The following is a 26,849-nucleotide window of genomic DNA, read 5'->3' as shown; positions in this document are numbered from 1 at the left end:
CTGGAGAAAGTTCCATGCGCACTCGAGAAGAATGAGTATTCTGTTGTTTTAGGGTGGAATGTTCTGTAAATATCTATGAGGTCCATCTGGTCTAATTTATCATTCAAAGCTCTTGTTTCTTTGTTAATTTTCTGCTTAGATGATCTGTCCATTGCTGAGAGTGGAGTATTGAGGTCTCCTACAATTAATGTATTGTTATCAATATGACTCTTTATTTTGGTTAACAGTTGGCTTATGTAGATGGCTGCTCCCATGTTGGGGGCATAGATATTTACAATTGTTAGATCTTCTTGTTGGATAGACCCTTTAAGAATGATATAGTGTCCTTCTGTGTCTCTTATTACAGACTTTAGTTTAAAATCTAATTTGTCTGGTATAAGAATTGCTACCCCAGCTTTCTTTTGAAGTCCGCTGGCATGAAGATGGATCTCCATCCCTTCACTTTCAGTCTGGATGTATCTTTAGGTTCAAAATGAGTCTCTTGTAGACAGCATATGGATGTGTCCTGTCTTTTTATCCAATCTGCAACCCTGTGCCATTTTATGGGAGCGTTTAGGCCATTCATGTTGAGAGTGATTATTGAAAGATATGAATTAATTGTCATCATGTTGCCTGTGAAGACATTGTTTTTATAGATTGTCCCTGTAAATTTCTGTTGTAGATCACTCTTGGGGTCTTTCTCCTTTTATAGAACCTCCCTTAATATTTCTTGCAGGGCCAGCTTAGTGGTCACATAGTCTTTCAGTTTCTGCTGGTCGTGGAAGCTCTGCATCTCTCCATCCATTCTAAATGAAAGCCTTGCCGGATAAAGTATTCTTGGCTGCATGTTCTTCTCATTTAGTACCCTGAATATGTCTTGCCAGGCCTTTCTGGCTTGCCAGGTCTCTGTGGATAGGTCTGACGTTATTCTGATGTTCCTCCCTCTGTATGTAAGGAATCTCTTCCCCCTAACTGCCCTTAAGATGGTTTCCTTGGTTCTAAGATTTGCAAGTTTTACTATTACATGCCGGGGTGTTGACCTGTTTTCCTTGATCTTAGGAGGGGTCCTCTCTGCCTCTAGGACTCGAATGTTTGTTTCATTCCCCAGATTAGGGAAGTTCTCAGCTACAATTTGCTCAAATACATCTTCTAGTCCTCTCTCTCTCTCCACTCCCTCCGGGATTCTAATTATTCTGACATTGGAATGCTTCATCGTGTCACTTATTTCTCTGATTCTATTTTCATGGATTCTGAGTTGTTTTTCCCTGGCCTCCTCTTTTCCCTTTTTATCTATTGTATTGTCTTCCAGGTCGCTTATTCTCTTTTCTGCCTCAGTTACCCTAGGTGTTAGATTATCTAGATTGGATTGGATCTCATTGATAGCATTTTTAAGTCCTGCCAATTCACCTTTTATTTCTGCCCTTAGAGACTCTATGTTCCCATTAATTGATTTCTCCATTCTAGGCATTGTCTTCACATTTGCTAGCCTGAATTCCATCTCCGACATCTTGGTTATATCTGCAACTATTTGTAAATCTGCAGCATAAGTCATAATCTCTGAGTCTTTTCTATTTTGGGGGCTCCTCCTCCTAGTCATTCTTTGATGGGTGTTTGAGGGAATGTATAGAGTCCAAATTATTGACCAGAACCCAAGCAAGATGCACCTGTTTTCTTGGGACCTTAGGGTTGCTGGCCTCTTGTTTTCCCAGCCTGTCTTCTGCGGGAGGGGCCTGCCGCGCTGTTACTCAGGCAACCCTGTTCGGGTGGAGTTGCCCTGCGCTCCTGTGGCGGGGGATGGGCTCAGCGGGAATCAGTTTTTGGGGCTTTGTTCTCTGGCGGCTTTCCCTGGCGGCTTTCCGCGTCTCTTCCGCGAGTCAGAGCAGAAGAGACCGTTTCCAACCCTCTGCCTCAGAGCAGAGAGACCTCAGTCTATTCTTCAGTTAGCTCTCCAGGCCACACCGTCTCCGTTTCTGTCCGTGCTGCTATAAACTGCAGCGTCCTGGGTTGTGCGCCCCTCCGCAGCGCTCCCAGTCCTGCCTCCAGGTCAGGGCACGTCTCTGCCCTTTATGCTTCTAAAACCGCCAGCCGCTCCCAGTTCATGCATGGGACCCGCCGCTCCAGGTTTCCGTCCCGGGGGCTGCAGTTCTCAGGCGCGACCCTGCCGCTCCAGGTTTCCACCCCAGGGGCTGCCCTAAAGTCCTTTCCCCGCCGCTACCGGTCTGTGAGTCTGTGCCCCGTCCGCAGCACGCGAGGCTGTCACTCACCGGGGGTGTAGGATCCCCACGGCCAGGCACCCTCCTGCTGCCGTTTATCCTCCGATATCTGCCCAAGGAATCAGGGTTTCCCGCTTTGTACCTCAAAACCAACCGCCTGTGATATTCTGTTTGTAGAGATCCAGATCTTCTTACATCTCAGGCTGGTTTTGTGGGTGCTCAGAGTGATCTGGTAGATATCCAGCTCAATTCCAGGGACCAGTTGAAATAGGGTCCCTACTCCTCCGCCATCTTCCCCCCCCCATAAAGTGTGTTTTAAAGATACAGCTACAGGTACCTCTGAAACAAATAATACATTATATGTTAGAAAAAAAAAAAAAAAGAAGATAGCAGGAAGGGAAAAATGAAGGGGAGGAAATCGGAGGGGGAGATGAACCATGAGAGACTATGGACTCTGAGAAACAAACTGAGGGTTCTAGAGGGGAGGGGGGTGGGGGGATGGGTTAGCCTGGTGATGGGTATTAAAGAGGGCACGTACTGCATGGAGCACTGGGTGTTATACACAAACAATGAATCATGGAACACTACATCAAAAACTAATGATGTAATGTATGGTGATTAACGTAACATAATAAAAAAAAGGAAAAAAAAGATACAGCTACATGGAGGTATCTCAATCTCAGATTTCAAGATATACTACAGAGCTATAGTAATAAAAAACAGTCTGATACTGGTACAACAGTAGACACACAGATGAATGGAAGAGGATGGAAAGCCCAGAGATAAACCAATACCCATATGGTCAGTTAATCTATGACAAAGGAGACAAGAATATATAATGGGAAAAAGACAGTCTCTTCAATATACAGTGGGAAAACTGGACAGCTACATGCAAAAGAATGAAGCTAGACCACTTATGCCACATACAAAAATAAACTTAAAATGGCTTGAAGATTTAAATGTGAGACCTGAAAACTTAAAACTCCTGAAAGAAAACATAGGTAGTAATCTCTTGGACATTGCCATTAGTAACATATTTTTGGATATGTCTCCTGAGACAAGGGAAACAAAAGCAAAAATAAGCTATTGGGACTACATCAAAATAAAAGGCTTTTGCGCATTGAAGGAAGCAATCAACAAAACTAAAAGGCAACCTACTGAATGGGAGAAGATACTGGCAAATCATTTATCCAGTAAGTGGATAATATAAAAAATATATAAAGAACTTCTACAACTTTGCACCCAAAACCAAACAATCTGATTAAAAATGGGCAGAAGACCTGAGTAGACACTTCTCCAAAGAAGACATACAGACAAAAGGTGCTCAACATCACCCATCATCAGGGAAATGCAAGTCAAAACTGCAATGAAATATCATCTTGCACAAGTCAGAATGGCTAGTATAGAAATACAAGAAATAGTAGTGTTGGCAAGGATGTGGAGAAAAGGGAACCTTTGTGCACTGTTGGTGGGACTGTAATTTGGTGCAGCCACTATGGAAAACAGTGTGAAGCTTCCTTTAAAAAATGAAAAATAGAAATACCATATGATCCAGTAATTCCACTACTGGGTATTTAGCAAAAGAAAATAAAAACACTAATTCAAAATATGTATGCACCTGTATGTTTATTGCAGAATTATTTCTAACAGCCAAGATATGGAAGCAACCCAAGTGTCCATTGATAGATGAATGGATAAAAAAGAGTGGTGTACCTGTACAATGGAATATTATTCAACCATAAAAAATGAGATCTTGCCATTTGCTACAGCATGGGTAGACCTAGAGGAGAGTATGCTATGTGAAATAAGTCGGACAGAAAAAGACAAATACCATAAGATTTAACTTACATGTAGAATATAAAAAACAAAACAAACAAAAAACCAGACTCTTAAATACAGAGAATAAACTGGTGGTTACCAGAGGGAAGGTGGGTGTGGGAATGGGTGAAATAGATGAAGGGGATTAAAAGGTACCAGCTTCCAGTTATAAAATAAATCATGGAGATGAAAAGTACAACATAGGGAATATAATCAATAATATTGTAATAATGTTTGGGGCGCCTGGGTGGCTCAGTTGGTTAAGCGACTGCCTTCGGTTCAGGTCATGATCCTGGAGTCCCGGGATCGAGTCCCGCATCGGGCTCCCTGCTCAGCAGGGAGTCTCCTTCTCCCTTTGACCCTCCCCTCTCATGCTCTCTTTCTCATTCTCTCTCTCAAATAAATAAATAAAATCTTTAAAAAAAATATTGTAATAATGTTTTATGGTGATAGTGACTATGCTTATCATGGTGAGCATTGAGTCATGTATAGAATCGTTGAATCAATGTTGTACACCTGAAACTAATACAATGTATGTTAATTATACTTAAAAAAGACAAAAACATAAAGATATAACTATGAAACAATGGAAAGAAGCTGAAAACCCAAAGGAAAAGAAAATGGTATATCACTGAAATGGCCAAATCTTGCATGCACTCATTTCTTCTTTTTCATTTCTTGCTGCCAGAAGTGCTTTGTTTGTTTTTTAAATTTATTTCTTTTTTAATATCAGATTTCTCTTACTCTAATAGGTACAAGGTAAGATATAAAACTGCCCCTTTTTGTTTTTTTCACTACAAGTTCAAGTCCTATTTTCTCTTAAGGAACCTAATGAACACAGTTTGAAGAAAGAAATCCTAGATAAAAAAAAGTTAACATGCTCTACGGCAGAATATGGTTCACTTTTTTAAAAACGATAGTGTAGATGAGTTTTTGCTTGTCATTTGAATTTGAAGTATATGGGTGTGTGTGTGTGTGTGTGTGTGTGTTATGAGATTTTACTCAGGCTTATTTATATTTAGGTATAGTGAACTAGAAATGCCCTAAAACATCATTGTCAACAGAGGCCATGGGGATGTTATCAGTTGGTTTGGGTAGTGCAACTTCATTTCCTAGGTATTTTTGAAAATATAAAATTCTTTAATTGATAATACAAGTCTACTAGTAGTGGCTATTGATGGAATGGAGCATTCCACTCTGTTCCGATAGAGTTTAGGCTGGTCAGTGTTAGAAACTACTAGTATGATAATCAATTATTAAAATTCCCTTAAGTGATTAGGGTGTTTTATGTTTTCTAAAGAAAAATGAGACTTGGGCGCCTGGGTGGCTCAGTTGGTTAAGCGACTGCCTTCGGCTCAGGTCATGATCCTGGAGTCCCTGGATCGAGTCCTGCATCAGGCTCCCTGCTCGGCAGGGAGTCTGCTTCTCCCTCTGACCCTCCCCCCTCTCATACTCTCTGTCTCTCATTCTCTCTCTCTCAAGTAAACAAAATCTTTGAAAAAAAAAAAAAAGAAAAGAAAAGAAAAATGAGACTTCTCTTCAAGATTCTTGTTCTCAGGGTCGTCGGGTGAGTCTGCATGTGGAAGGTGGGCATGGGAGACAGGAGGGAGCCCCTGGAGGGCCTGCTGTGTCAGTGGTGTGCTCCAGTCAAGACAGTACCGGCACCCAGTGAAATGGTGACAGGCTTTTTGATGGTGATTTAAGGGCACATTTCCTGAAAGAGACAAAATAGAAGGCCAGAGAAGATAATGCCAAACAAAAGAGACGATAATACCAAATAAAAAATCAAATTCTAGATAAAACAAAGGGAGGAGAGTAGTGACCATCAAGAGAATTGAGAGACTGGGTGATACTGAAGGTACGATTTAGCTGAACACATGCAGACCTTGTTCTCAACAGAAGCGTCTGCACAGAGCACCCTCTTCCTTCCTGGTCAAGCATAGTAAAAAGCTGGATGTGCAGAACATGATGCTTTAAGATTATATTTTTTAAAACATGAATAGTCTGCTTTACTGTATTTCTCAAAAAATATTTTTTTTTGAGATTTGATGTCTGATTTTATTTATTTGTTACTCTTAGAAAATATCATTTTTGACTGGACCTTCAGACTTAGAGATAAAAATTCTCAGAGAGGACAACCTCTGACTCTTGGCAATCTGTTGCTGGTGTGTTTCTTCGGCCTCCTTCATTCTCATGGCTGAAAGTTTAGCATATTCTGCAGCCTCTTCCTTATTTTTCTTAGTACATTGTTTCTTCAGAGCAATATGCTAACATTTATGTTGGAGGGCATGTGGAGTAACAAGATGCTGAATCTTGGGCAATTTGGTTCTAGGTTTCTTACCTCCTTTGTTTAAGGACTTTCTCATAACATACTGGTGGACATCATCTTCTTTAGAGAGATTGAAAAGTTTGCAGATTCTGCTAGCTTTTTTGGGCCCCGGGAGACAAGGCACAGTAGTACCAATGAGTTCAGGGATATCCTTCCCTTTTTTTACAATGACCAAGTTGGGAACACTGAGATTGGTATCCACAATACAACCCCGAACAGATTTATGCTTTCTTTGTTCAGTCCTCCCTGATCTGTAGCTGGAATGCCCCTTACTCAGCTTCATGAGGAAGGGAAGCCTTGTTTGTCATCACCACCACTGACTTGGACCATGTAAACCTTCCATTCTTCACCCAGAGCATCAGTAGCAATTTCTGTGGCCATAAGCTTCTCATAAAAGGTGTGAAGTTTATGTTCACCATCCACTGCAATGAGTTTCTGGCAGCCAGTAGCCGGGAAAGAGATATTCAGCTTCATCTTAAAGCAGACTACTACCCCCAAGGTGCCACGAAAAAGAGCTGTTTTCCTCAAAATTTATTTTCCGGATCACTTGGATTTTAAGAAATTTTAGAGGAAAGGAAATTTCTTTGTTCCAAACAGTTTGGAAAATTCTATATCAAATAGCCTTATATTGGGTTCATTCCTGTAGGACTCTCCAGAGCCTTCAATGTGCTAATATATATTATGATTCTCTCAGAAGAGTATCTAGATTCCTGTGTATTCCAGACCCATGTGTCTATGTAGCCCTTTTTCTGGGTCTGTCTTGAAGTATTTTTTTAAATAATATTCTTGAAGTATTATTATTTTGTAGAATTCAGTTGCTCTGAGGGAATATATATATGTATATATATAAAATCTCAAAATTGGAAATCAAAAAGCTAAAGTTATTTTTCCAATCTGCTCAACTAATAATAACATATTTATATAGTAGTTTAAAAAAACACATTTAACAAGGTGCTTTCCCATATGTTATCTCATTTAAGCCTCACACCCACTCTGTGAGGGAGTTCACATTAATTCCAAATTAGAATCGAGGTGACAGAGACTTAGAAAGTTTAATTGATGTACCCAAGTCATAGCTTGTTAGTAGCTGAGCCAAGATTTCAACCCAGATCTTTACTCTAGTGTTTTATGGTATTGTCGTACAGCTACCCGGGGGTAAGCAGGGTTTGCGATGGGCCCTTAGGGCCTCTCTTTTGACAGCACTGTGCACTATGTTGGGCCAAGAAATGGAGAGGGCAGAGTGGAGTTGGGGAATTCTTTCTCATCTCTCTCTATTCAGGGCCCCATGCAGTTTTCATAATTCATATTTTTCTCTTTTCTCCCTTTCATCCATCAGAATTTAGTTCCATTACTTTTCCCAGGAAACAACTTCAAACTAAAGTATTCATGGATACTACTGGCTTAACATATTTGTATTTTAACTGTGAAAACACAATGCTTAACCTAAATGGTGACAGAGCCCTCGCAGTCAGCAGATGGAGCGATCTTGTAGGGGGAGCTTTGAGGAACCCCTCCAAATGTACTGTTCATGCTCTTTCCACCCAGAGATGCAGAACTAGCTGTGTCTGTCGCCTTCAAGGCAAGTGGTAGTTGGTGGCAGTCCACTCCTTCATTATTGCCAGTGAGGGAAAGAACTCTTGCTATATTTCTTCAAGCTCATAATGCCAAGATCTGCATTTCTGACCTGGCTTCATTTTATACCCACCACCCTCCCTTCTCTCATCTGCAGGCATATTCCACTATAAGTTAGCTTTCTTAATCTCTAGTTTATTATATAAATCTCCCTTACCTTCAGAATGCCTAAAGGCATAGTTACAACTATAATGAGTATGTTTACCATTGAGATAAATGCCCCAAATCAAAGGCTAATGAGAAAGTGAAGATGTACAGTGAATAATTTAACCTTATGAAAAAAAGTTTTGTCCTCTGACCTCAGTTTCTGGAAGGTAATCTCTCAGCCCTTGTAATGTCATATCTGATAGGGGCTTTGGGTCATTGGATAGTCTAAGAATATGACTTAGGATGAGGGCTGGACCACACTTAGATAGTCTTAGGTTGGGGCTCTTGCCACACCAGAAAGACCAATGACATTGGTAGGGGCTTTGGGTCATTCCCAAAGAGGCTGGAAACTGGAGATTGAAATCAACTAAGTTGGCAATCAGTCAATCGATCACGTCTATGTAATGGAGTCTCAATATAAAAACTCTATACATGGGACTCAGCTGAGCTTCCCCGACTGGCAGTAGTCCATGCATGTTGTCACATGTTGATGCCAGGGAAGTAACAAGCTCTATTTCGCAGACAATGGAAGGTCTACTTGTGGTACTTCCCATCTCTGCCCTATGCCTTCTTTCCTTGGCTGATTTTAATGCAATAGCTTTTAGTGATTATTGTGAGTCCTGCACATAAGGGTGGTTTTGGGAAGCCCCTGAACTTGCAGTTGGTGTCAGAAGTGAGGGTAATCTCTTGTGGGGACTGTTCTCTCTAACTTCTTAGCTGGCTAAACTCTGTCAGAGGAAAAGTCTCTTCACTTCTTTTCTCCTTCAGGAATAAAGTGCTGTGAATCTTTGTTCTGTTTCCTAGTGAGTGTGGGGCACAGGGAGAATTAAGTAGCGTTCTGTGGCTGCCCAATTGTGCAGGATGGTACTGGATGACGGCTTTCCTCATTGTTGCTGAAGAACAATAGTGTCTGGATTGCCTAAGTGGATTGAAAGTAATGGCTTAACTCACCCATTTATTGAATCAAATGGCAAGCCGCAGAAGGCAAGTGCAAAAATAACATTTTTATAATCTGTTAGTTCTGAACAATGCTGGAGACTGGGGGATATGGGGGAGTAGGAGAATAAAGTACAAGAGACCTGAAGTTTTATGAGACTGCCTGCATTTTGAATGAATATTTATTGAAATTACTGTAATGGTTTTAAAGACAAATGTTAAAGAATATTTAACAACTGGAAATTTAGTTGTGTAACTCAAATAAAGGCTATTTTTTCCATTTTGACAGAAGAGATGATGTGTTTTGTTCTGTTGTGAGTTCTAGTGACCCCTCCTTAGCTTTCATTTATCACAAATAATCTTCTCCAGGATGCTGCAATTGCTGCAATGTTGAGATGCTTATGTTACATCTGACCTTGGAGAAGGGTCAAAATAAATCTGTGAATTAAACAAGAATATATTACAGCTGGCTGAAGAGCGTGTCAGGAATATATGAAGAGAAAACCAGAACTATTTTTTTCCCTGCAGTCTATATACAAGTTGTTGTGGCTTCTTTTCCATTTACTTGGAGTTTAGTAGAGAAATATTTTTCTTTGTTTTAGTTCTAGTGTGAGTAAATGTCCGCTGTGGACAGAGTACCCCTCATAGAATAGAGAAAGCATGTGGTTGCTGGCTTTGAGTTACTCACATATACAAGAAGGAAATACTCAGGTAAGACATCAGTTGTGATAATCTTCACTTAACTAGAAACAAACAAATAAACAAAAAGTACAATGAAAAGCTCAAATACCTTGACTATATAAATGTATGGTTAGCAGTGAGTTAGAGAAGGTCTGAATGTTGGATAATCTCAATGGTAACTTCTTTGCTAACTTAGAGAATTATGTATAAATGCTGATGGTACCTGTAGAGGAAGCCACATTGCAAAAAGATAAAAGAAAAGAATGAGCAAGATGGATATTAAAATTGAAAGGAAGCAAATCATACTAATACTGGAGGAAATGGAAATTAAGACTAATGTGCTATTGTAAGAAATATAAAAGTTAATATATTGAGTATATCTTGAAAAATGTGGTTCAAGGTCTTTTTTCTTTTTTCAAGTTTTTTTTCTCATTTAGATAGTCCTACTTTATGACTACAACACAAGTAAAGAAGGAAACATGTTTTTTACAAGTGTCACTTGAAAAGAATGTTCATTACAAGCATTGATTAAAATTTTATAAATACATTAGAGCCAATATACTTTAGGGTGAAGAAGCCTCGTTTTTGTTTGTTTCTGGAGTTTACTTTTATTCTTTTATGTATTATTTGTTTCAGGGATACAGGTCTGTGATTCATCAGTTTTACCCAATTCACAGCTCTCACCATAGCACATACCCTCCCCAGTGTCCATCACCCAGCCACCCCATCCCTCCCACCACCCTCCTCTCCAGCAACCCTCAGTTTGTTTCCTGAGATTGAGAGTCTCTTACGGTTCGTCTCCCTCTCTGGTTTCGTCTTGTTTCATTTTTCCCTCCCTTCCCCTATGATCCTCTGTCTTGTTTCTCAAATTCCTCATATCAGTGAGATCATATGATACTTGACTTTCTCTGATTGACTTCTTTTGCTTAGCATAATACCCTCTAGTTCCATCCACGTCATTGCAAATGGCAAGATTTCATTTTTGATGGCTGCATAATATTCCTGTGTGTGTGTGTGTGTGTGTGTGTGTGTGTGTGTGTGTGTGTGTGTATCATATCTTCTTTATCCGTTCATCTGTTGATGGACATGAAAGAAGGCTCTTTCATAGCCAATTAACAAATAATAAAAGTTAGGTAATAAAGAAATTAAAGCTGAACAAGACTAATAGTTTAATAAATAGGAAAAGATAGCTGATATTTTGCCTGAACTGAAAAAATATTGAAGTTTAATGAAGTCACTGACATGATGGTACTTAAAGGCTAGCTCTGCTACTCTGTTGGAGATGTTATATATTCATTCACTCATCCATTCATGCATGCATGCATTCATTAATTCAACGAATCATTGTACCAGACATTTGTACCAGATCTTTTTTTTTTTTTTTTTTGTACCAGATCCTTTGACCACAAAAGTGAAATGTTCCAAATGGCTAAGAAATTTTCTTGGTGGTTAAGATAAATGGTTAAGTGCCCTTTGAAGCTTTAATCAATATTTTGTTTGGCATAAGCTAGTAATAAATGTTTCATTGCCTTTTTAAATATTTTGAAATCCCTCTAAAATGTATGTGACCTTAAGGTAATCAAATTGTTCAGAGAATGAGAACTGTCTTCAACTATTCCGGGTCAATTGTATTTTACTATAATGGGATAGTAAAGATTATGTTCAAGAAAAATAATGGCAACAACAACAACCATACAGCATTTCAAAGATCAGGAAAGGTGGTCCCTGTCATACCCAAAGGTCTACTGTTCCAATACTAAAAATATTCCTTCTTTGTTTATAAAGGTATTTTCTGACTTCCCTACCCTGTTCTGTAGAAATATGGTATCTACTAACCTGGCCCTGTTGAGTCTTGGCAAAAGTAAGGTCAGACAGAAAACAGACTTTCAGGAGATTTCTTTGTGGCTTTAAATTACATCATGCTTCTTCTGACTTCAGCTTATCTCTGTTGTAAGATGTGACCTGTGGGAACCATCTGGGAATGAGTCGGTGAGACTAAATATTGTGATTTTAAATAGTCCTTCACATTAAAGACAGTCTGTTGATATCTGATCATTACCAAGAGAATGCCTGTGTGCCATTTGCCAAGTAATACATTTTTGCTAAGCAAAAAGAAAATGTGTGGGATCCAATTCCAGAGGCTTTATTAAAATGATTATTTCTTCCATTTGCTTGTTTGTTGTTTATTTATCTAGTGGCAAGACTTTGAGCCCAACTCTATCTTTTTTTCAACATTTTTTTTTTAAACAAAAAAGGGAGTAACTTTTAGCCAGGGAGGTAGAAAGTTTCCTCTTTCTGAAGATACAGAACTAGATTATGAATGACCATATGGTACGGTTGGCATAAAGGAGATTGCAAAGTTACACTGACTAGTGAGGGAAAATCAACCCTAAGATCACTTCAAAATCTAAGGTTCTGTAATCTCTAGATGGAAGTTTTGAGGCCAGGACCAAACACTAGCATCTTTATATCTGGCTCCCAGCAAGGGGCCTGAAGCAAACTGAGCGTTAATTTTTTTTTTTTTTTTTTAAGATTTTATTTATTTATTTGAGAGAGAGAGCACATGAGAGGGGGGAGGGTCAGAGGGAGAAGCAGACTCCCTGCTGAGCAAGGAGCCCGATGCGGGACTCTATCCAGGGACTCCAGGATCATGACCTGAGCCGAAGGCAGTCGCTTAACCGACTGAGCCACCCAGGCGCCTGCAAACTGAGCTTTAAATGTGTGTATTGAATGTGTAAATTAACGGAGTGATCAGAAATTTATTTACCTTGCCGTGTGGCTTTACGTTTGAGTCTGCAAAATTAGACTTGAAAGGTGGTCTCTTTTTCTTTGAGTCATTATGTCAGCAGTTTGGGTCCTCATCTCAGGACGAATGATACAGCAAGGCTGTGGCTGTCTGATCAGCCCCAGCTGAGCTTTTCCCAGGATAGGTAGCCTTCATCTCACATTATACCACATGACCCAATCAATAATGTTCTCTTTTGAGAAATAAACTTTTTTTCAATTAAAACATTCATATCAACTAATCACCACCATTGGCATATGTTTTTAAAGTTGTGAAAACTCTAGAGCCAAATCTAAAGAAATATAAATATCTAGCTTCAAATTAAATGGCATCACTAAATTTCAGAAGCAGGTAATCACTACCTAATCCCACTCCTGTATCCTCCCAGGGATTAAGTAACCAATTCATTCCACAGTTTTTTTTTGGAGTTAACAATCTTCCTGGCTGCACTCCTGGCTCCACAGTGCTTTGGGGCTTCAGAGCAACTTGGGCATCAAAGCTTTTATTTCTGTCTTTGATCCTTCTCTTCAGGTTAGACCTTTTTCTGCCTGCTTGCAATTTCTCAAAGAGAAGGTATTAATAATTTGCCATCGGAAGACTTCCAATTTCATTCTCTTGTGTCTTTGTCTACTCTGCAAGTTTTTTGTGTTTTTTTTTTCTCACAGGGAGAGACAGCCTTTTTTGATACCGTGTGCTTGGCTTCAGTAACTCAGGATTGCAGAAGCATTCCTACAGCTGTCTCAAGTACGACTCCCCTGTGTTAGCAGTCTCACACCCCTTGACCTGCTTCTCTTGCCTGATTCCTAATGCCCAGCAGTTGTCAAGTTGCTATGCTTTGGATTAAGAATCCATTTTCACAACTCTTGCAGGTTTGCAGCAGTTGTAATGGACAGTTTCAAGCCAGAATCTTTTTTAAAAAATAAATCTGATCTTCCTTTTGCCTGTAAACCGTTAAGCAGAATATAACTAAGTTTTAAAATGTAGATCTAGTGGATCATGAAGCAATAATTCTGGATAATTCCTCTTCCACCATAGGAACTCAATGTATATTTATTTATTGAATATATGAGAATAAGAATCTCAGATGCTTGCCTTATTTTTCTTTACTGATTTCAGAGTGAAACTGTTGGGTTAAAAGAGGAAAAAATGCATTTATGGCTTATGCTTCTTTTATATTTCTCTAGAGGTGATCTTGGTACTTAGATGAAATTGTAATGGACATTTGAAAATGAAATCTTTTTCCGCATTGGCTTATTTCAGACTGAAACTAGTTGGATGCAAATCTGCCTATCTAATCTTCTTAGTATAAATTTGCCTTTGATGTTGTGGTTTCATAGTCTAGATCTGCCTCTTTCTTATTATGTCTTCTGGCACACTGGTATTCGGGGAGACATTTTCATTTCCTGTGCTAGCCTGACTAGGGTTGAGGAGGATTGATCTACCAGATGCCCCTGCTTGAAAGTTGCTCACAAATGCCTGCATGTATTGAATGTGCTTGTCCATATCTGTGGGCATAAATTTTTGGAAAGCATCTCTTCTAGGCTGCCCTAGTGGCACCTTTTATCTTTAGTTCTGCCCATTTAGGAGGCTTTTCCTCAAAGAGGTATAAGTATAAAACACTTGCTATTACTGCCGGCAATTTAAGTCCATACCAAATTTCTGTAAAGTATTTTTGATCAATTCCTATGACATAATGACATTATCGTTGTATTTGCTGACATTTTTCAGATTAGGTGTGAATGTTGAAGACCTAGATTATAATTATTCAGATTCTCTAAAGTACTGAGATACCACTTTAAACAGCAGACATCTTCTAGTTTTGTTATATGCTTTATCATAAAACCGACTTATCCAGTACTGCATTTATATTTGAGAACAAGAAGGAAACAGACATATTTTGAAGGTAAAACATTTGAAATGAAAAGGATGCACTGAAAGAGATTTATTTGAAAAAGTCAAAGATAAGAGGGGGGGAAAAGTCTGCCAATTTTTTTTTTTTTTTTTTTTTTGTAGTTGTTCAAAGGTATTTCTTCAGGCTGGTCGCAGTTGCAAGAGGATTGATTAACCATGCTGAGTGGCTTTATATTTTCTGTATTGAAATGGACGGGTACTAGGCAAAAGCACAAGATGGGATATAATAGAACCAGTCCACTGCTATAGTTCACTTTAATTTAAACCTCTGGGTGACCTCCAATTTCATATATAGAAATTAAAATATATTTGGTATTTACTATGTGCCATACAATAGTGTATTTTAGAAGAGAATATAATAGTTTGCGTTTTTCTCCTCATTAAAACGAAGGAGACTGTATGAGATATTAGCACATGTACTCCTCAAGCAGTTCTGTGAAAGAAGCATTTTTTTTTTAAGATTTTATTTATTTATTTGTAAGAGAGATAGAGAGAGAACACAAGCGGGGGAGCAGCAGGCAGAGAGAGAAGGAGAAGCAGGCTTCCCGCTGAGCAGGGAGCCCAATGCGAGGCTCCATTCCAGGACCCTGAGATCATGACCTGAGCTGAAGGATGATGCTTAACCGACTGAGCCAGCCAGGCATTCCCAAAAGAAGCATTTTATGATCATCCCTATTTTAGAGATGAGGAGATGCAGGCAAGGAGCAATTAAATAAATTGTTCAAAATGAGTATACATGTAGGTGATGGGACTCAAACAGAGAGCTCACGATCTCATCCTAACATTATTATGTTGCTTAGACATGATGCTTCTGTGAATGCATGTTTGTGGTTGACATCACTGTGTTTCTTGTTCCACAGAGCTCTTGTCATCCATCTTGTTAGAGATCCCATAGTTTAACTGGGCAATGCAAATTCACCTTTTTTCTTGCCTCTGGTTTTTAAAATGATCCCTGGCCAACAGGAATATCTCCTATAGATTTGAAGAGCTGTTTCAGGTTTTTATCACATTTTCAATCATAGTTAGTGCCATTTATCAAAAATAGTTTTGTAACTTGAAAGTGCACTTGCCACAGATTCAAATGTGTGGAGCCTGTTTAAAAATGAGGATCTTCTGTCACTTTTCACTCTTTTGAAAAAGGAAACAGCAAAATGGTGATTGAAAAATCATTAACTGGCTAAGTTCTGGCAGTAATAGTCCATCTTGAGGAAGCACTCACAAGTTTCTGAAATTCTGCAGCTGTTCATTCAAAGATGCAGGGAGATAGACTGCACAAAATAGCAAACAAAGTCACTGCAGCCTGCAGGAGAATTGGGATTTCATTGTGTGTGTCAAAAGTAAATGAATTCAAGAATAACCACTTGAAAAGGAATTCTCCCTTAATGTCTTTGGTGCAAAAATGTGCTCCGATTGTACTGGCTCTGAAGAGTGAGACTCAAAGAAGTAAATTACTTTCTAGCTCCTAGCTTTCAATTGCTACTGGCTCAAAGTGCTAGCTAACCTTGTGAAAGGGGAGCAGAGAAGAGAGTAGTTTGCATTTTTCTCCTTATCAAAATGGAAGAGACAGACTGAGTGAGATACCATAGTGGCACCAAGATTTCTGATGACAGAAGTTTATAAATAGGCATAAACATCCCATTGCAAGCCTCAACAAGAACCACTTAAATGTCCTGTATACATTTTTCAAGCAATTTCTATCTGGAATAAGAGTCTAGGAAATGGTTCTGAGGTGCGAAAACTGATGTTTATAGAGAGTAAACTGTTCTGTTTGAAGGCTTTTTAAGTATGTATTCTGTAGCCATGTCATTATGTAAATTTGTCTGGGACAGTTAGAACAGTTAGAAGCCCGTGCTAAGGAAGCGACGGGTCATAGGTTCAACCACGGTCTGGGTCAGGGCTTTTCAGCTAAAGAGAAGCTGTTAGCATGGCCCGGAAGCATCTCTGAGACTGCCCTGCAATTTGTTGGGCTTCTTTGGTCATGAAAGGACTGAGGACATGAAAATCAAACCCCTTTTCTGGGAAATCTGCCTGAACTGCATGGCAATTGCGTCCTTTGTAGCTCAACAGGTAGCACCGAATAAAATATATTTTTTCAAAGGGAGAGAGCTGCTATTTTTTAATCTGTAAATCTGAACATGGTAGGATGTGCGTGAAATAAATAATGCAGGGCCTTATAATGTGGTTTCATTTAAATGAGTCTAGGAAATCTGTGACTTACAAAAGCACTCCAAGGGATTTCACACTTTTTGAATGTTTCTACTTTGTTCGCATCTGTAAAATGGAGACAATAATGTCTAGTTTCAGGGTTGTTGAGATGATTAAATAAGATAATGGATGGGGAGTACCCACTTCAGTACCTGGCAGATAATAAGTACCCAATAAATGGTGCCTAGTATTGTTATTTTTAGGTATCCAACAAATGCCAGCATTAACTAGATGCAACAAACACTATTTGAAGCCCTTATATGAATTTATGAAAACACTAACCATCACTTATATACAGAACATCAATACCTCAGTTTTATGGACCTCAGAAATTTGGCATGCCCTACTGCATTGTAGCAGATCATATGGGCTTCAGTAAAGAATTCTTTGACCATTAGTATAATCTGGTTCATACCAGGTGTTGAGGAGTCAAGAAGTAGATACATATAACATGCAGTGCTTGGATGAAAATGTCTTAAGGATCTAAGACGCATTCAGAGATGAATGCTGATAAATACACAAGTGCATTTCAAGAGCCTACTAGAAGCTGTTGAGCAGAGGGCGTGAAAGAGCAGGAAAAAGAAATGCAGACTGAATAGACCAGCAAGGTGGCATATCTTGTAGATAATTTTTTTTTGGGGGGGCAGAGTGTTAACAGAGGATTCGAGCAATGCATTCAGAAGGTTATGGGTTTAGAAGTTCTACATTCTAGCCCTATTTCCATTATAAAATATTTGTGTTTTCTTTGGGAAAGTGACTTGATTTCCTGGGCATCGTCATCCTCCTTCATATAAAGAAGAAATTATACATAATTTCTAAGGTCTCTTTCTGCTTTCACATTCTATGGATTCTGTGGATGTGGGGGAAGGAGGCATTTGCATAGGTAGTTTGTTGTGTCAGAATCTGCAACCTTCATTCTCTTCTCATCATGTCGAGAACCCATCCTAAATCAACCTAAGTAGTTGATATGCTGATGATCACAATGATAAACATTGGGTTCTCAAATTGCAAAACCGGGGGTGAGTGACTGGTTGCTAAAGACTGAGAACATCTGAAGCTTCAGGATTGAATGGGACATGGTGTTTGGTTGGTTCACTAACCAAAAAAAAAAAAAAAAAAGAGATAACTTTGTTGATTTTCTGGAAAAGCTGAGAGGAATGAGAGAAGTTGAGAAAAGAGGAAGAGAGGAGGGAGATAGTTCAATAGTTAGTGGCTCCAAAGGAGCAACAGGAGGGTAGGGAGCAGTATGGGAAGGAAGCAGAGTTGGTCAAAAAGAGTAGAGGTGGGTTCTCCTTCATTCCTGCTTCCTCTCCCGGTAGCAGATGTTAATACCAATTATAGAATTCTTTCCCATTGAGTCCACGTTCAGCTTCAGAATCCTTCTGAACACAGAATTCCACAAAGACACTCTCAACAGGAGTCATCACATTGAAAGGAAATTTCATTTTAGGATTAGATAATGAGTCCAAGTTTACAGGTTGTGAGTTTTTCAAGCCTTAATCCCAATTTTTCTATAAAATCCACTTTGATTTCACCAGCTCACTTTTATTTTTCTTTCTTCTTCAATCCTATAGCATTTGCATGTCTGTCAGTTATTTGGCCTTTCTCCCTTCTAGAGTCAGTAATCTATTTGTGCTCTGAGTCTTGTTCTTTCAACTAGATATAAACTCTTTAAGCCTGAGATCATGTTTTACATGCCTTTGCTTTCCTCACAGTATACACTTGACACTGAGAAGTTCATGGTTTATTTCTGACTATCTTTATTGTATTTTGTATAATAATTCAAAAAATTATATAACTAATTTTGGTAAAATTTTTATAGATAGTTGAAGTCAAAGTTTTAGCACCAAAATAAAATGATCTAGAATAAGGATTTCATTAACTATTTTGAACAATGGGCATGTTAATACAAAATGCTGGGAACAGACTAATCAACAGAGGCAATGCTCATTTGCTGAACATTGTAAGTCATTTACTAGTTTCTACATAGGCACATGTGCCCCAAGATATGAGGGCAAACCCATGGAAAATCTCAGCATCTTCTGGCACATCTGAGTGATGATTCTGATTCTTGTTAAGTGACAGAGCTAATACTTGATCTCAGGTTGCTTGACTCCCAAGTGTAAGCTTCCTGGAATCCCTGTCAAGTTGTGTTCTGATTTCCCTCTGTTATGATGGATTTTCCAGTTGCTGAATTTGATGGAGAAAACTATCCCCATAATATTATTGCACAAATTTTTTAAATGACAGAGTGTTTTCCTTATCATTAGTGTAGATGAGACACTAACAACGTGTTTCTTGAGCTCTTAATATTTTCCAGACACTATTTAAAGCACTTTGCATGTAAACTACTTATTTAACCCTTGAAATGTCTTAATGAAGTAAATACTCAGTATCACTTCTTAAAGCTAAAGCACAGAGCAGTTATGTAACTTGCCCAAGGTCACACAGCTAGTTAAGTGAAAAGCCTAGATTCAAAGACAGCCTCTCTCCAGAGTCCAGACTCTTCACCATTACATTGTATGTCTCTCCAGGTGAGTACAAGCTCCAGACAGTTTGTCTTTGATTGGCTTCATTAGCTAATCAACATTAGCTACTGTTCTTTGCTGCTCTGAATGATGGTGAACAGAAGGTAACAGTGAATAAGATAATTACTTTCTGGAAGGTGAGTATCCCATATAAAGACTGCTTTATTCTTTAATTTGAGGCAATGGAGTGTAGTGGTTAAAACAGTGTCCTGGCATTAGGCTGTATGAGTTGTTAATGAGTTCTGCAGGTTTCTTGGTGACTTGAGGAGAGTTATTTACTCAAGTAACTAAGTTACTCTCTGTAACTTAGTTTCTTCATCTGTAAAATGGAAAAAGAGAAACAGTTCTTACCTGATAGAATTTTTAAATGATTAAATGAGAAAATTTATATAAATTACTTAATACTGTTTTTGACATGTAGCAAGCACCCAGTGAATGCTACCATCATCATCATGATCATTGTCATGGTTCATGTCATTGCCATCATCATCATCTTCATTGCCATCATCACTGATTTGGCAGGAAGGCAGATGTGCTACGATGTCTGGCCGCCAGGTACATTTTCCTTTGCCTTTATGTGAAAGGGACAGGTCAATAATAGAGTCTCCTGATTGAGTGGACTTTTTCTAGGCCTGGTTATCTTCATAGGACAAACTATATGTGTATCTCTATTTACAAGCACATATTGAACACAGTGAGTAATTAATGACCCAATAACGGTCCTGAGTAGTGAAGATACTGCACAATGTTCACTCAGTGTCTTATATATAAGAGATAAGATTCATGGTATATATTAGAAGTATTTCTATTAAAACATTATATTTAGGAATGAAAGTTTAGAGCTTAGCTATTTAGAAACCCCTTTTTTAAAAAAAAAACTTAGAATGCTTCATTCTCAAAGAATTCTAAATAGTATCCACTTTACTTTCGATCTTAATGTAGTGCCATTTTCAAATCCAAATGTGGTGTAGATTATCAGATTACAAAAAAAAAAAAAATATATCCAGGAAAGCAATAGGGCATGATTTACCCCTCAGCTACTCTGTGACCAAGTAAGGATGAGTACTGTGATAATCTTTTGCCAGAGTGAGGAGGTGGGGGATGGAGAGCAGATGAAGCCACCAGCCCCAGATGTACCTTGCTGGGGAAAGGGACCCAAAGTTTGGCAGAGCTCCTGCCTTTATGCTTATTAGCTGTCAAACCTTAGGAAGATGATTCAACCTTTCTCAGCCTGTTTTATTGCATATAAAATAAGGACTGTAAGTCCCAGGTTGTAAGGCTGAAATGAGGATTATGCTGTATGTTGTATGATACAGGAGAGGTTACACAGTCAACAAATATTTACCGAGTACGAACTATGTATCACGTATTGCCATTCAGAAATGGTGGCTGTTCTTGTGATGTGGAGTGAACATGCCACGCACCATGCTGTTAAAACACAATTCCCGCATTGCCAAAAAGAGAAATTTAAAAGTCTACCTTGAAGTGCATGCAATGGAGGAGAGTGTGCCTCTTTTAAATGCCTTCACTTGTATGTATCTATGTCCTGGTAAATAGATATAGAAATAGCCAAAGTTATTGAGACACAGTGGACTTTAAAGACTAAGCTTTGAAAAACTATTAGTATGGAGGGAGAAGTATCAGGAATTAATGATATAAAATCACCCTGATATGAACAAGCCAAGATGAATATAGGACTTGTTCCAATATGGGATTCAGAAGACCATCAGCAGGTGACACCTGACTAAAATGTCAATAGAAGAATAGGAATCAGAGCAGATCCTGGGAAAAAGTGGTTCCCTGAACTAGTCCTGTTTAGTGATGTAAGGTTGTCAGTCCATACTGAACACTGTTACTTTCTCTGTGAGGCTTGCCCTAGCTTTCCTATTTAAAACGAAACCCTTCCACTGTTCACACTTCCTGCCTCTACTCAACTTCATTTTTCTTCTTAGCATTTAACACTGTCTAATGTACTGTATATCTTGTTTATTGACTGTTTATCCCACCAGAATGGAAACTTCTTTAGGGATAGAATTTTTGGCTCTTTTGTTCACTGGGGTATCTAGGCTGATATTTGCATAATTCTTAATTATTGTGGGTGTATAGTCCATTTAAGTGAACTGTGGATATCCATTGCCCAGTGCTGATTTGGTCACTTTCAGTTAGTCTCTTCTTGACTTTATAAAGCTCTTTTGGGAATTGCTAAAAAGAAATATGTTAACTGGTGGATCAAAACCTGATACTTGTGGTTCAGAGTCCTGTGTCAAGAGTAGGCGGACCAGACAAAGGCATCTCCCACCAAATGGTACCTAAAGAAAGCATCATTCCTACCGACCTTGATGATATATACATAGTAAAAAACTATATACATTTCACGGGATCAAGAAGTTAATGAAAATTAGCTTATAAAGTCATAGGATACTCTCAAGTAGGTAAGAGAATGATTATAGATGTAAAGTTCATCATTAAGCATTCTGAATTTGGTGACATTCTGTTTATGCTGCTAAATCCTCAGGACTCACAACACCTATGATGGCAGAAGAATGTGAAGAAGACAGTCCTGTGGGACTCCAGATCAAACTGAGGTCCATTACAGTTTCTTTCTGTCACTTTCTTCTATGACATTAAATTATTTTCAATTATGGTGTTCGTACTTTAAATATCACTGTCAATGTTTCCAAGGAAAGATGCTTTTTGTCTTTCTTTCCTAATATGTGATTAAAGGAAAAAGAATATTGAATTATTAAAAGTAAATATTTTTATATCGAGAGTCATGTATCTTTGATTTGGATTGTTTGTTTGATGTGAAAATTCAGTAACTAGTCACTGTGGTAGACAGAATAATGGCTCTGGAAAGATGTGTATGTCCTAATCCCCAGGACTTGTGAATATGTTCCCTTACATGGCAGAAGGGACTAAGTGGCTGTGATGAAAGTTAAAGACTTTGAAATGGGGAGACCATCCTGGATGATCAAGGTGGATGTGATCTAATCACATAAATCTTTAAAAGTAGAGAATTTCTCCCAGCTGTGGTCAGAGAGAACAATATGGAAAGTTTATGCTGCTGTCTTTGAAGATGGGGAAAGAGGCCCACGGGCCAAGGAATGCAGGTGGCTTCTAGAAGTTGGAAAAAGCTAGTGAATACATTCTCCTCTAGAGCCTCCAGGAGGAACCCTGCCCTGCTGAAAACTTGAGTTTAGCCCAGTGAGACCTGTGCAGCATTTCTTATCTATAGAACTAGAAAATGATAAATCTGTGTTTTGTTAAGCCACTAAGTTTGTGGTAATTTGTTACAATAGCAATAGTAAATTAATGCATCCACTGATTGTTGAGTAAACTAGACTTATAATAAGGTAGTAATATTTATTTGTCTTTTTATTTATTTTAGTCTGTAAACATTAAACAACTATTGTTGCACTTGTGCAAGTAAATGTTACTTAGTACAGAAAAAATGGCCTTTCTTGCTAATGATGTCAAGTACTAATTAAATGGCTTATATTAAAGTGCATTTTGGGCTAAGTACTCATATGGTACCATCATAATTTAAAAATTGGATGGTTTTAAAATATTTGAACTATGACAGATTTTTTGTATTAATTTTGTTCTTTATTCCTTTCTCATAGGTCGTATTAATATAAATTGAGACACAACTTAGTGCCAACATGGTGATAAATATCTGATTTGTACTGTAGAATTAGCTGCTATGTGTTTTTTTTTTTTTTTGAAGTATAGTTGACACACAATGTTACATTAATTTCAGGTGTACAACATAGTGTTTTGACAAGTCTATATACATAATGCCATGCTCACCAGTGTAGCTGTCATCAGTCACCATACAATACTGTTATAATACCACTGACTATACGCCCTGTGCTATGCCTTTTATTCCTGTGGCTTATTCATTCCATAACTGGAAGCCTGTATCTCTCATTCTTCTTCACCCACTTTGCCCATCCTTCCACCACACCCCTCCCTCAACTATTAGTTTGTTCTCTAATGGGTCTGTTAGGGTTCTGTTTCTGCTTTTTGTTTATCCTTTTGTTTCATTTTTTAGATTCCACATATAAGTGAAATTGTGTTATTTGTCTTTCTCTGTCTGACTTATTTCACTTAGCATAATGCCTTCTAGGTCCATCCATTTTGTCACAAATGACAAGATCTCACCCTTTTTTGTGGCTGAGTAATATTCCACTGCGTGTGTATAAGTATGTATGTATATATATACATATATATCTCACACGTGTGTATATGTATGTGTGTGTCTATCTATCTATTTATCTATCATCTATCTATCTCTATATATCTATCTCACATCTTCGTCTGTTCATCTATCACTGGGCACTTGGGTCTTGGGTTGCTTCCATAGCTTGGCTATTGTCAATAAAGCTGCAGTAAACATACAGGTATATATATCTTTTCAAATTAGTGTTTTTATTTTCTTTGAGTAAGTACCCCGTAGTGGACTTACTGGATCATATTGTATTTCTGTATCTTCATACACTGTTTTCCATAGTGACTGTACCAATTTACATTCCCACCAACTGTGAAACAAGAGTTCTTTTTTCTCCACACCCTCACCAATACTTGCTTTGTCTTGTCTTTTTGATTCTAGCCATTCTGACATGTATAATGTGATGTCTCATTGTGGTTTTGATTTGCATTTCCCTGATGATTAGTGATGTTGAGCATCTTCTCATATGTCTGTTGACCATCTGTATGTCTTCTTTGGAAAAATGTCTATTCAGATCCTCTGAGTAAACTTTTTAATTGGATTGTTTGTGTTTTTTTGGTGTTGAGTTATTTAAGTTTTTATATATTTTGGATATATTAACCCCATATTAGTTATAGTACTTGCAAATATCTTCTCCCATTCAGTAGGTTGCCTTTTGTTTTGTTGATGATTTCTTTCGCTGTGCAAAAGCTTTTTATTTTGATGTAGTACCAATAGTTTAATTTTGCTTTTGTTTCCTTTGCCTGGAGAGCTATATCTAGAAAAATGTTGTGACAGCGAATGTCAAAGAAATTACTGCCTGTGCTTTCTTCTAGGTGTTTTATGGTTTCATGTCTCACATTTAGATCTTTAGTCCATTTTGAGTTTATTTTTGTGTATGGTGTTAGAAAATGGTCCAGTTTCCTTCTTTTGCATGTGGCTGTCTAGTTTTCCAGCACCATTTATTGAAGAGACTGTTTTTTCCTCATTGTATATTCTTGCTTCCTTTGTGATAGATTAATTGACCATATAGGTGTGGGTTTATTTCTGAGCTCTCTATTCTGCTCTAATGATCTATGCGTCTTATTCTGTGCCAGTTCCAGACTGTTTTGATTACTACAGCTTTGTAGTGTATTGTGAAATCTGGGATTGTGGTACCTCCGGGTTTGTTCTTCTTTCTCAACATTGCTTCGTCAAATTGGGGTCTTCTTTGGTTCCATACAAATTTTAGCATTATTTGTTAGAGTTCTGTGAAAATTGCCATTAGTAGGGATTGCATTGAATTTGTAGATTGCTTTGGGTAGTATGGACATTTTAACAGTATTAATTTTTCCAATCCATGAGCATGGAATATCTTTTCATTTGTGTCATCTTCAATTTCTTTCATCAGTGTTTTATAGTTTTCAGAATACAGGTCTTTCACTTCCTTGGTTAGGTTTATTTCTAGGTATTTTATTCTTTTTGGTGCAATTATAAATAGGATTGTTTTCTAAATTTTTCCTTCTGCTACTTTGTTATTAGTATGTAGAAACAGGACTGATTTCTATGAATTAATTTGGTATCCTGCAATTTTAATGAATTCATTTATTACTTCTAAGAAATTTTTGTAGAGTCTTTAGGGTTTTCTATGTAGTATGATGCCATCTGTTAACAGTGACAGTTTAACTTCTTCCTTACCAATTTGGATACATTTTATTTCTTTTTCTTGTCTGACTGGTGTGGCAAATACTTTCAGTACTATGTTGAATAAAAGCGGCAAGAGCAGCCATTCTTATCTTGTTCCTGATCTTAAAGGAAAAGCTCTCAGTATTTCATCATTGAGTATGATGTTAGTTGTTTTTTTGTAGATGGCTTGTATTATGTTGAGGTACGTTCCCTCTAAACCCACTTTGTTGAGTTTTTATAATGAATAGGTGTTGGATTTTGTCAGATGATTTTTCTATATCTATTGAGATGATCAATTGATTTGTATCCTTTGTTTTGTTGATATGGTGTATCATGTTGACTGGTTTGCAAATATTTAACCATTCTTGCATCACTGCAGTAAGTCCTACTGGATCATGGTGAATTATCCTTTTGATTTATTGTTGAATGTGGTTTGCTAATATTTTGTTGAGGATTTTTGCATTTATGTTCTTCAGGGATATTGGACTGTTTTTTTCTTTTTTTGTGGCATCTTTGTCTGGTTTTGGTGTTAGGGTAACTTTGGTCTCATAGAATGAATTTGGAAGCTTTTATCCCTCTTCTATTTTCTGGAATAATTTGAGGAGAATATGTATTAACTCTTCCTTAAATGTTTGGTAGAATTCACCTGTGAATCCATCTCGTCTTGGACTTTTGTTGGGAGTTTTTTATTTTGATTTTGATACTGTTTCAATTTTGTTACTAGTTATTGGTCTATTCAAATTTTCTATTTCTTACAGTTTCACTTTTGGAAGATTGTATATTTCTAGGAATTTATCCATTTCTTCCAGGTTGTCCAATTTTTTGGCATATAATTTTTCATAGTATTCTTTTATATGTAACAGATTATTTAAAGTTAATTAAAACATATTTCTTTTGCATTATTAGTTCAAATAACAAAAAAAAAACACTTTGATATTGTTTGAGGGTACATTTCAGTGTTTGACAAGTTGGCTTTTTTGCATTGTGAACTATGACTTGTTTATATGTACTGGGGTTAAAATTTCATGAGTAGTAAATTGTCAGTTAATATGAGCTTTTCTAATTGAAATCTGAAACTATGCCTATAGGTAAAAAGTAATATTAATGTGTATTAGGTCAAATAGCTAGACCCAAATAAGCAGTGCATTGGCACCATTTCAGTATCCTGATGATCTAACTGCATTCCTTTGCACAAAGAGTATTTATAGTAGTTTAATTCATAGTATTCTTTAGCTCTGAGTTTTGTTTAATGTAAGAAGGCTAGTGAAGTTAATTATGTTGTCTAGAAATTGAAAAAGAAACCCACCAACAACCACCAAGATTGCTGCTAATGTTGATATGATTGAATTCATAGGAGAGGCAGCTGGATTTAATTATCAGTTTGCAACATTGTGGTTTCAGCAGCAATTGCTGAGGAATGGATAATGCGAGTAGCCTTCAAAGCCACTCACATTAGAGATAAAAACCTTGTCATTCAAGCAGACAGCTGACTGAACAAGTATTAAAATGAACAAAGATTTCCCAAGGGAGGTTACAGACTAAGGTTTGGTTTTGTCTCGTTGGCTTCGATTCAAATATGTCAGAGACATAGGATCTTATTCTTTTTAACTTAATAAAATGTTAGCCATTCTTAGCATGAAAGGATGTGTTGGAGGAGAGTTTGATGGTGGGGGGCATTAAGTGGCAATTATGGAAATTCTTAGTTAGCTAATTACTCCATTCCTTATTTGGCTCATTTATGGGGAGAAATGTAGAAAAAAATCCCTGTGTTCTAATTATCTTAGTAGCATTACCTAAGTACCAACTTAAA

The 26,849-nt window shown here is 37.8% G+C and overlaps 1 protein-coding gene and 1 pseudogene across 2 annotated transcripts in view; one reads left to right on the top strand and one right to left on the bottom strand.

The window, feature by feature from the left end:
* Positions 1-26,849, top strand: part of LOC118548702 (uncharacterized) — a 627,159-nt gene that overhangs the window by 73,152 nt on the left and 527,158 nt on the right. The window lies entirely within an intron of this gene.
* LOC118548701 (small ribosomal subunit protein eS6 pseudogene) lies at positions 6,086-6,813 on the bottom strand (annotated as a pseudogene).

This window comes from Halichoerus grypus, chromosome 1, assembly GCF_964656455.1.
Source record: "Halichoerus grypus chromosome 1, mHalGry1.hap1.1, whole genome shotgun sequence".
NCBI lineage: Eukaryota > Metazoa > Chordata > Mammalia > Carnivora > Phocidae > Halichoerus > Halichoerus grypus.
Note: the sequence above shows the minus strand (reverse complement) of the source record. Positions and strands in the feature narration are given on the sequence as shown.